This window comes from Mytilus galloprovincialis, chromosome 11 (assembly GCF_965363235.1).
Source record: "Mytilus galloprovincialis chromosome 11, xbMytGall1.hap1.1, whole genome shotgun sequence".
NCBI classification, from domain to species: domain Eukaryota; kingdom Metazoa; phylum Mollusca; class Bivalvia; order Mytilida; family Mytilidae; genus Mytilus; species Mytilus galloprovincialis.
In genome coordinates this window covers 8,482,565-8,491,487 of record NC_134848.1, presented here as the reverse complement: position 1 = coordinate 8,491,487, position 8,923 = coordinate 8,482,565, and the positions used below count along the sequence as shown (strand labels likewise).

The window sequence follows — 8,923 nt, the reverse complement described above, 5'->3', positions numbered from 1 at the left end:
AGCAGCGAAAACATTTATTTTCAAAACAAACATTCAAACATCATTATTATTACTATGAGTATAATAATAACAAACTCGTATGTATTTATCTGAATAAACAAGTAAACAGCTATTGATGCAGAATGTCGACTGTTGTAAAGTCACTACACGCAACCAAGTATTTTTTATATCGGTCTAACGTTGATTTTCGAAATATTCTTTTCTTTCAGATCCTGATTCGGGATCTAATACGGTCATTGAAAATTCTGTGTCTCCAAAGTTATATGTAACTTTCATTTTCTTGCGATCTGGATTTGAAAAAGACATGTTAAATCCTCCAAGAAATGTACATTCTCCTGTGTCAGTGTACTCTACATCTATACTTTCCGTGTAGTACACTTGATAACGACAACCTGATGGACTAAGTGTTCCTAGCTCTGTTTCAATTGTATGTCCCATTGGAATAGGTGTGTTGATTTCTATAAATGGACGAAATACGTTGTCGCAATATTTATTTCCTTCCCAAATCACTCTTCTTTTCTTGTCATGAATATATTTATCAAAATGCGGCCAAACCCTTAAACCATAAGTATATCTTGCTATTCGAGATGATATATAAACAGATTTGTAACCAAATAAAACGGCACCCTTAAGGACGATAGTTGAAGAGTCCTCTTGCAAAACTATGTTTTCATTAGGAAAATTAGTTTTCGTGGTTTCTTGTATGACCTTACATTCTGCAAAACCACCAACAAGTAGAATGTTTGAGACGTTTGGTAATACACACTGTTGCAAAACAGACTGTATCAAAGATGCAACATTATCACATGTTACTTTGAACAGTGATTGAACGAATACTGGTTCAATTCGTATTTTGTCTCGAATTACTTCAATGTTATTAGACAGACTGGATGAAGTAATAACGTTAGTGATACTTTCCCCTAGATATGACTGGCACAGATCATCAAGAGTCGAACGAGGAATCGTTATATATATGTACTTTCCTAGTTTGTGAAGTCTGGTATACTCTTTTAACGTTTTCTATACTTCGAAGAAGATACACAAGTACGAATCAGGAAACTCGAACTTTAGGCTGTCCATAATTGGTCTACCAAATATACAAACGAACATCTCGATAAATTTATCATCAATGGAAGTCCCGCCACAACAATTTCCAGAGGCTTTTACCACTTCTTTCAATGTTCCATTCGCATTCTTTTCATGTACAGTTATGTCTACTGTGCAACCTAGAATACGAAATATGAAAATATGTAATACACTTCATAGGAATCATCGATGTAGTAAATTGATAAAGATCCCTATTTATACTTCTTACATTTGACAAACTTTATAAACAACCATGTGCCCCTTTGCCACAAGGAAAACGACTGAAGCCACGACAGTATCGGTTTTATGACCACCGCAAGGAACAAAAAGGATCGACACGTTGTGTCTGTAAAAAATACGAGATAAAAAAGAAGATGTGGTATGATTGCCAATGAGACAACTCTCAACAACAGTCCGAAATGACACAGAAATTAACAACCATAGGTCACCCTACGGCCTTCAACAATGAGCAAAGCCCATACCGCATAGTCAGCCATATAAGGCCCCGAAATGACAATGTAAAACTATTCAAACGAGAAAACTAACAGCCTTATTTATTTTAAAAAATGAGCGAAAAACAAATATGTAATACATAAACCATTGAAAACCACTCAATTACAGGCTCGATCCTGACTTGGGACTTGAGATGCATGTTATTGCGGTCTGAGATTTTGCGAGGCAAAAAATGGGGTCTAATCTGTAAATCTATTGTAATCTTTTTCTAATTTGAAATTGTTTTAGTCTGAGTTCGCACGGTGATTGATGTGTTCATAGACGAACAAGTTTCTTTTAAGTTCTCATAATGTTTTACTGTTTATGATGTCAGCTGTTTTGACTAAAGCTTGAATGCACCATTAGTGTGATTATTGTTATCTATAATCCACTTAACGACTAGCTTCCTAAATAGAAAAACAAAAAATGTGGGACATTATTGATTTTTGAGTACACCGAGCTCAAATATCGTCGTCATGGCTATTTATGGACAGAAGTAACAAATCGCAATTGGCCTTTTTTGCCGTTATGTCTAGTTCTTGATATAACGATATTGGTTGATTAAATCACAAAAAATGTTCGAAAGAAATCTGTGTCCATCCATTTGACTTACCCCCAAGATCCACGACCATATATCTTGATTCGATTTCAGCAATTTCTCGGCAACCAGCAGACGGGAACGTTTGGCAAAATATAGATGCTGCTTCTGGTTCAAGGGCAATATTCAAATTATCTCTGGGTATTCCAGCCTGCCAAAAAATATGAACACCTTTATTTTGTTATGATTTATTGATTATATCAATAAGCGTCCAATGCCATGAATGTAAATAAAGGAATGCTATACCATGGCCAAAATGCTATAAAATTTATCAAACATAAAAATACGAACAAGTTTAAATATCTATTATTCGGCCAAAAATAACTGCAAGGAACCTGATGTGTTCACATAAATGAGACTGAAATGCTATCAAAAAAGTAAAATCACAAAAATACTGAACTTAGAGAAAAATCAATCCGGAAAGTCCATATAAATCACATGGCATAATCAAATAACAAAACGCATAAAAAACGAATGGACAATAACTGTCATATTCCGGACTTGGTACAGGCATTTTCAAATGTAGAAAATGGTGGATTAAACCTGGTTTTAAAGCGCTACCCCTCTCACTTTGATCAAGAATGTTGAATATTACTACACATTTTTATCACATAGCAAAAGCCAATCTGTATTCAAATTTTAAACATTTTTCCCTTGGACTTCTGAGAAAAGATCAAATATGCTACTAGGGTAACCATCCTCCATAAGAAATAAATTAACTAACATTTACATTTCAGCCTCTACAAACATCGTTTGGGCACAATGCGACTTCTTCGGTCATTATATTTTTATTCTTTGCTCTCTTCTATAAACCAGCAATGTGACTGTCAACTGTTTTGGGTTATTTGAAAACCTTGATGTAGAGTTCATAGAAATTTGAAGATGTGGTTATATTGCTAATGAGACATCTCTCCATAAAAGACATAAAAAGGCATAAATAAATACTGGTCACTGTTCGGTCTTCAACATTGAGCAAAGCCTTAACCTCATAGTGAGCTATGATTTTTATATCTTTTCTGGGATTACTGAAATCTTTGAATACAGTTTTTAACACACAATTTGTTTTCTTATTATCAACAAAAAAATGTCAAAACTATTATACAAATGTGATTTAGTGCATGCGATTCCTGTTGTATGAGATCGAGTTTACTTAGTCTTGCATGATAAACCAACCATTACCAAATTGTTCTAGTTTTCGACAGGCACTCATATTTTCTTCACATCTATTCTTCCCAGAATATCCACATTTTACAAAACCTTGTCCATCACAAATAAATGGCAGTTTGTCGAAAAGAATTATTAATAGATACAGCTGACTGAATAAACACCGATTTAGTGCATTTAAGATGGTTTCTAGTGTTACCATAACAAAATGCTGTTAATAAATAAACTCATAGTAGATACTAGGATTAAAATTTGTATTTACGTAAGACGCGCGTTTCGTCTACAAAAGACTCATCAGTGACGCTCGAATCCAAAAATGTTAAAAAGGCCAAATAAAGTCCGAAGTTGAAGAGCATTGAGGACCAACATTTTGCCAAAAATAGCCAAGGTAATCTATTCCTGAGATAGAAAACCTTAGTATTTCTAAAATTCAAAAGTTTTGTAAACAGTTCATTTATAATTATGACCATATCAATGATAGTTCATGTCAGCAAAAACGACATGCGAGAGGGAAAGTATGTAACCTTAAAGATTTATCACTTATTGATATAATAAATGTATGGACACTTCCTGATATATGATCGAAGTAAGAAATCCAAGTACAAAACAAAGTATGTTTACCTATATACATTTCTGTTGACGTTTTTTACTGTAATTATTTTGAGGCTAACAATGTCTTTTATAGGCTGCAAATTATTATCACAATTATCCCACGTTTATTGCTTTTAATTTATAAATTGTTAGTTCACAATAACATACTCTCGTCCTAATGTGTATGTTATATTTGACACTGGACCACATAGCCTAAACGAATTATTTTTTTTCTCTTTCAAAGTGTGTATTTTCTTCTGCATGTACTCAAATGTACTGTATTATATATTTATTTAAATTATAATCCTGGTACCTTTGATAACTATCTACAGAAGCACCGTTTAATAAATTTGAATAAGTCATTTGTGCCTCAGTCATTTTCTCCGGCATGTCATTTGTTTAATGAAAATTGCTCACTTAGTATTAATATTAATGGCTGAATTAAACTCAAACTTGTTAAGTGTAAATAGTTATCAAAGGTTCCAGGATTATAATTAAGTACGCCAGACGCGCGTTTCGTCTACATAAGACTCATCAGTAACGCTCATATCAAAATATTTAAAAAAAAAAAAAAGGAAAGGAAATGGGGAATGTGTCAAAGGGACAACAACTTGACCATAGAGCAGACAACAGCCGAAGGCCACCAATGGATCTTCAATGTAGCGAGAAACACCCGCATCCGTAGGCGTCCTTCAGCTGGCCCCTTAAAAATATGTATACTAGTACAGTGATAATAGACGTCACGCTAAACTCCGAATTATACACAAGAAACTAAAATAAAAATCATGCAAGACTAAGAAAGGCCAGAGGCTCCTGACTTGGGACAGGCGCAAAATTGCGGAATTAATTGATTGATTGTTGGTTGCTTTACGCCGCATTAGCACAAAAAGGCTATATCGCGGCGAGAGCTAATTCGAATATTTTTACAATTTAAAGCATATTTTTAAAATAAGACAAAAAGTCCTTCAATATACTAAAATTCTTGACTAAAGGTTGCACTTTGTAAATACAGCTGTTTCTCAAAACACGCCTCTTTTGGGGAGTAATTGAATATTCATAGAAAATTGATTTTGTTTACATACTGGTTCCCAGTTATAGTTGTAGTGTATTATATCTTTTCGAAGGATATTACTTGACTGACATCGAATATAATTGCAATAGATATCTCCCTGTGTTCCATATCGCAGAGACAGAACTTGGGAATGTTACCACTCCGTAAATAAACACGTGCATATTGTTTACATTGAAACCTGTGGTAACCTTTCATTCGAGGTAGGGGTAGTTAAGAAAATTAGTGTAAGTTTAAACTCTGAGAAGTTCAGGGCATATAAACGTTGAAAATATGCCGCATAGCCCTATATTTTGACCTTTGAAAAAAAATGTGGTGCATATGAACTTTCAATTCTAGGATAAGATTTTTTTCAAAACTTCATAGTAAAAGTGGTACAGTTTTAGCCGTAAAAGGAGTTCCTATGGGAAATTGCATTGTCAATATTTACAGAAATGCAACCTATAGCAAATTGATTATATACAAATAAAAATCAACAGTAAAATAACGTGATAAAAATTAAAAACGATTTAAATATAAGAACATTTTTATATTCTATAATAAATTCAAATTTCTTTTAAAAATGCAACAATATTTGTAAATGGAACATTATTGAATAAATCATACATATTATTGACATTGAAATGCTTCTTACGAATATCAGCAAAGTCAATACAATTAATTAAAACATGTTTAATAGTATACTTGCAGTTGCAAGGAACACATTGTGGTTCATCTTAATTTTTTAAAAGATACTCGTGTGTTATTCTAGTATGACCAATACGACATCTAGTAATAACACACTGATCTTTTCTGCAAATAATATTATTAAAAGGTTTGCCTAAATTAGGTTTAATTTCATGCAATTTATTATCATCTTTTTTACTCCAATTATTTTTCAATATATTAAAAACATATTCTCTAATATTAGATTTAAAATCAGTATATGGTATATCACAGTTAAATAAAGGGTCACCCAGGGCATGCTTTGCCTCAAGGTCTACAGCTGTGTTTCCAAGGATTCCAACATGACTCGGAACCCATAGAAATATTATTTCTTTCAGAAGAATTTTTAAATTCCTCATTACATATAAAATTTGGAGAATTGTTGGGTTTTTAATTTTAGTATTTTGTATAGCTTGTAAGCATGAAAGTGAATTAAAAGAATGTTTAAATTAAAACAGATTTTTTTTTTACAAATTCACTGAATTTAATCATATTTTCATTGATGTTTAAAAAAAAGACACTTACTAACGAACTACAAGCATGAAGATCAAAATAGTCTGCAACACCATCTGTTTATTACAATGTTTCCTTCCTGCATATATTAATAAACAAAAACCAATTGTTATTGTGATAAAAACTTTCGATAATTATTTATGTTTTATTATTGAAAAAATAAATAATTAATGCACCTTTTCAGCACTTTTTCTCATAAACTGTTTGGCTGTGTCTGTCCAAATGGCAGGTACTGTAAGTACCCACTTCGTTTTCCTTTTATCAAGTTCCAAATTCTTTACATCAATGGTACTGTCTAGGTGATCTTTTAATGCTTTAATTGACAACGAAAACACGTCTATGGCAGGCAGTGGTTATCCTCTAACATCTTCAAGAATCATACTCATAGTTATATTCTGTAAATAAAGGCAACAGTAGTATACCGCTGTTCGAAATTCATAAATCGATTGAGAAAAAACAAATCCGGGCTACAAACTAAAACTGAGGAAACACATCAAATATAAGAGAACTGTGACACAACAGAAACACAACATTAAAATGTAACACACACAGAAACGAACTATAATATGACAATGACCATTTTCCCGACTTGGTACAGGACATTTTTAGAAAAAAAATGGTGGGTTGAACCTGGTTTTATGGCATGCCAAACATCCCGCTTTTATGGCACTGTTAAATATGACATTAAGATGAGTCTGAATTACATCAACAACGTTTTTAAGATCAGAATCTACATCACTTAAGGTAGATTGATGGTATACTGCCATCTTTGATTGTACAATCACAGTACAAAAAAGGTCTAGTTATTTGTCCAAATCTGGAGACAGATTTGCAATTAAATGGCTATATTGTTTATTTATATTAAGAAAATTTGGTGATTTATTGTATTTTTCAAAATATTTGAACAAATACCTATTTTTGTTTTGTTTTTAGAATCTTTTTTTCAAATGAGGCATTTCAGGGGACATAACTCTTTTGTAAAAAAGAATATACTGGACTAATAGGGATTTTTCAAAAATTTATACTTGTAGCAAGAAAACAACTTCGGTGACAGCATTGTTTCTTTTTATTTTCTTAAAACATATTTAACAACAGATTTATCCATCGGATCACCAGCAGTGATGGTGATACATGGCTGTGTACATTATGTATATACAACTCGTCTGCACTGTAGCCGTCCCGCTAGACCACACGACCACCTGGACTTCATAAAAATGAAGCTTTCGGTGGCCGGATGTTACCTTTCCTCCTCAGTTTTAATCTAGCGTCGTACTACAGTACATGATATATAAGGCATGAAGATGTTATTCTGACAGATCAGCTAAATTATCTATAGTAAAGGATCCTACAAATTAATGTACATATATATATACAGCCCAGGTGGTCGTGTGGTCTAGCGGGACGGCTGCAGTGCAGGCGATTTGGTGTCACGATATCACAGTAGCATGGGTTCGAATCCCGGCGAGGGAAGAACCAAAAATTTGCGAAAGCAAATTTACAGATCTAACATTGTTGGGTTAATGTTTAGACGAGTTGTATATACATTATGTACACAGCCATGTATCACCATCATTGATGGCGATCCGATGGATACTTCTGTTGTAGAGTTGTCACTGACTCAGACGTACTTATGAATATAATTATTTTCTGTGACTGTATATTACATTAATTTGTAGGATCCTTTACTATAGATAATTTATCTGATCTGTAACAATAACATCTTCATGCCTTATATATCATGTACTGCAGTACGCATCTAGATTAAAACTGACGTGGAAAGGTAACACACGGCCAGCGAAAGCTCTTTTTATGAGAGCCCAGGTGGTCGTGTGGTCTAGCGGGACGGCTGCAGTGCAGGCGATTTGGTGTCACGATATCACAGTAGCATGGGTTCGAATCCCTTGTTTTGTCGGAAGAAGACCAAGTGACCATACTTCTATTCCCCAGTCACCCTTGTGGGCACCCTTTTTTGAGTAGATACTTCAATATCAAAATATAGTTTCCTTTGTTTCCAACCAGGAATCTAGATATAGTCTACTATTGGAACAGCTAGTTATAAAATGAGACTTTCAAAGGGAAAATGATTTTTTTCAAACAGTTAACAATACTGAAAATTTACTACATACAGTTTTCAATTACAAAAACTATTTTTATGCGTAAAATCAAAGATATTTCCGTATTATTGAAGTTTCAGTTTAATATTAAAATACTAGAACACCTTATGATTTTGAGAGATAAAAGACGGACGAAAGATACCAGAGGAACAGTCAAACTGATAAATCACAAATAAACTGACAACGCCATTGTTTAAAATGAAAAAGACAACAAATAAACAATAGTACACACGACACAACATAGAAAACTAAAAAATAAGCATCACGAACCCCACCAAAAACAAGGGTTGATCTCAGGTACTCCGGAAGGGTGAGCAGATCCTGCTCCACATGTGGCACCGATAACTGTAGACAATCAAACCTCCCCATCTAGCTTAACCGAATGTACGTTGTAGACAAAAAGAAGAAACAATGTACGAATAAACATGTCATTTATAGATATCTCGAATATTTTGAAATCAAACATAGAATCAATCTGAAATACATATATAGCTACAAGTTTAAAGATACAATAGACAAATTAAAGTAAAATTAAACATTATCTACGAGATATAAAAAAAAATAAAGTATGATTTATTTTTTGTTCAATCA

General features: G+C 33.2%; 1 long non-coding RNA gene across 1 annotated transcript; it reads right to left on the bottom strand.

Annotated features, from left to right (window-relative positions):
- Positions 1 to 6,609, bottom strand: LOC143051577 (uncharacterized). The gene is made up of 3 exons (XR_012970846.1): positions 6,395 to 6,609; positions 2,192 to 2,327; positions 1 to 1,226 (listed from the first exon to the last, which is right to left on the bottom strand). It is a non-coding gene; the product is annotated as an uncharacterized LOC143051577 (long non-coding RNA).
- Between the last annotated feature and the right edge of the window lie 2,314 nt (positions 6,610 to 8,923).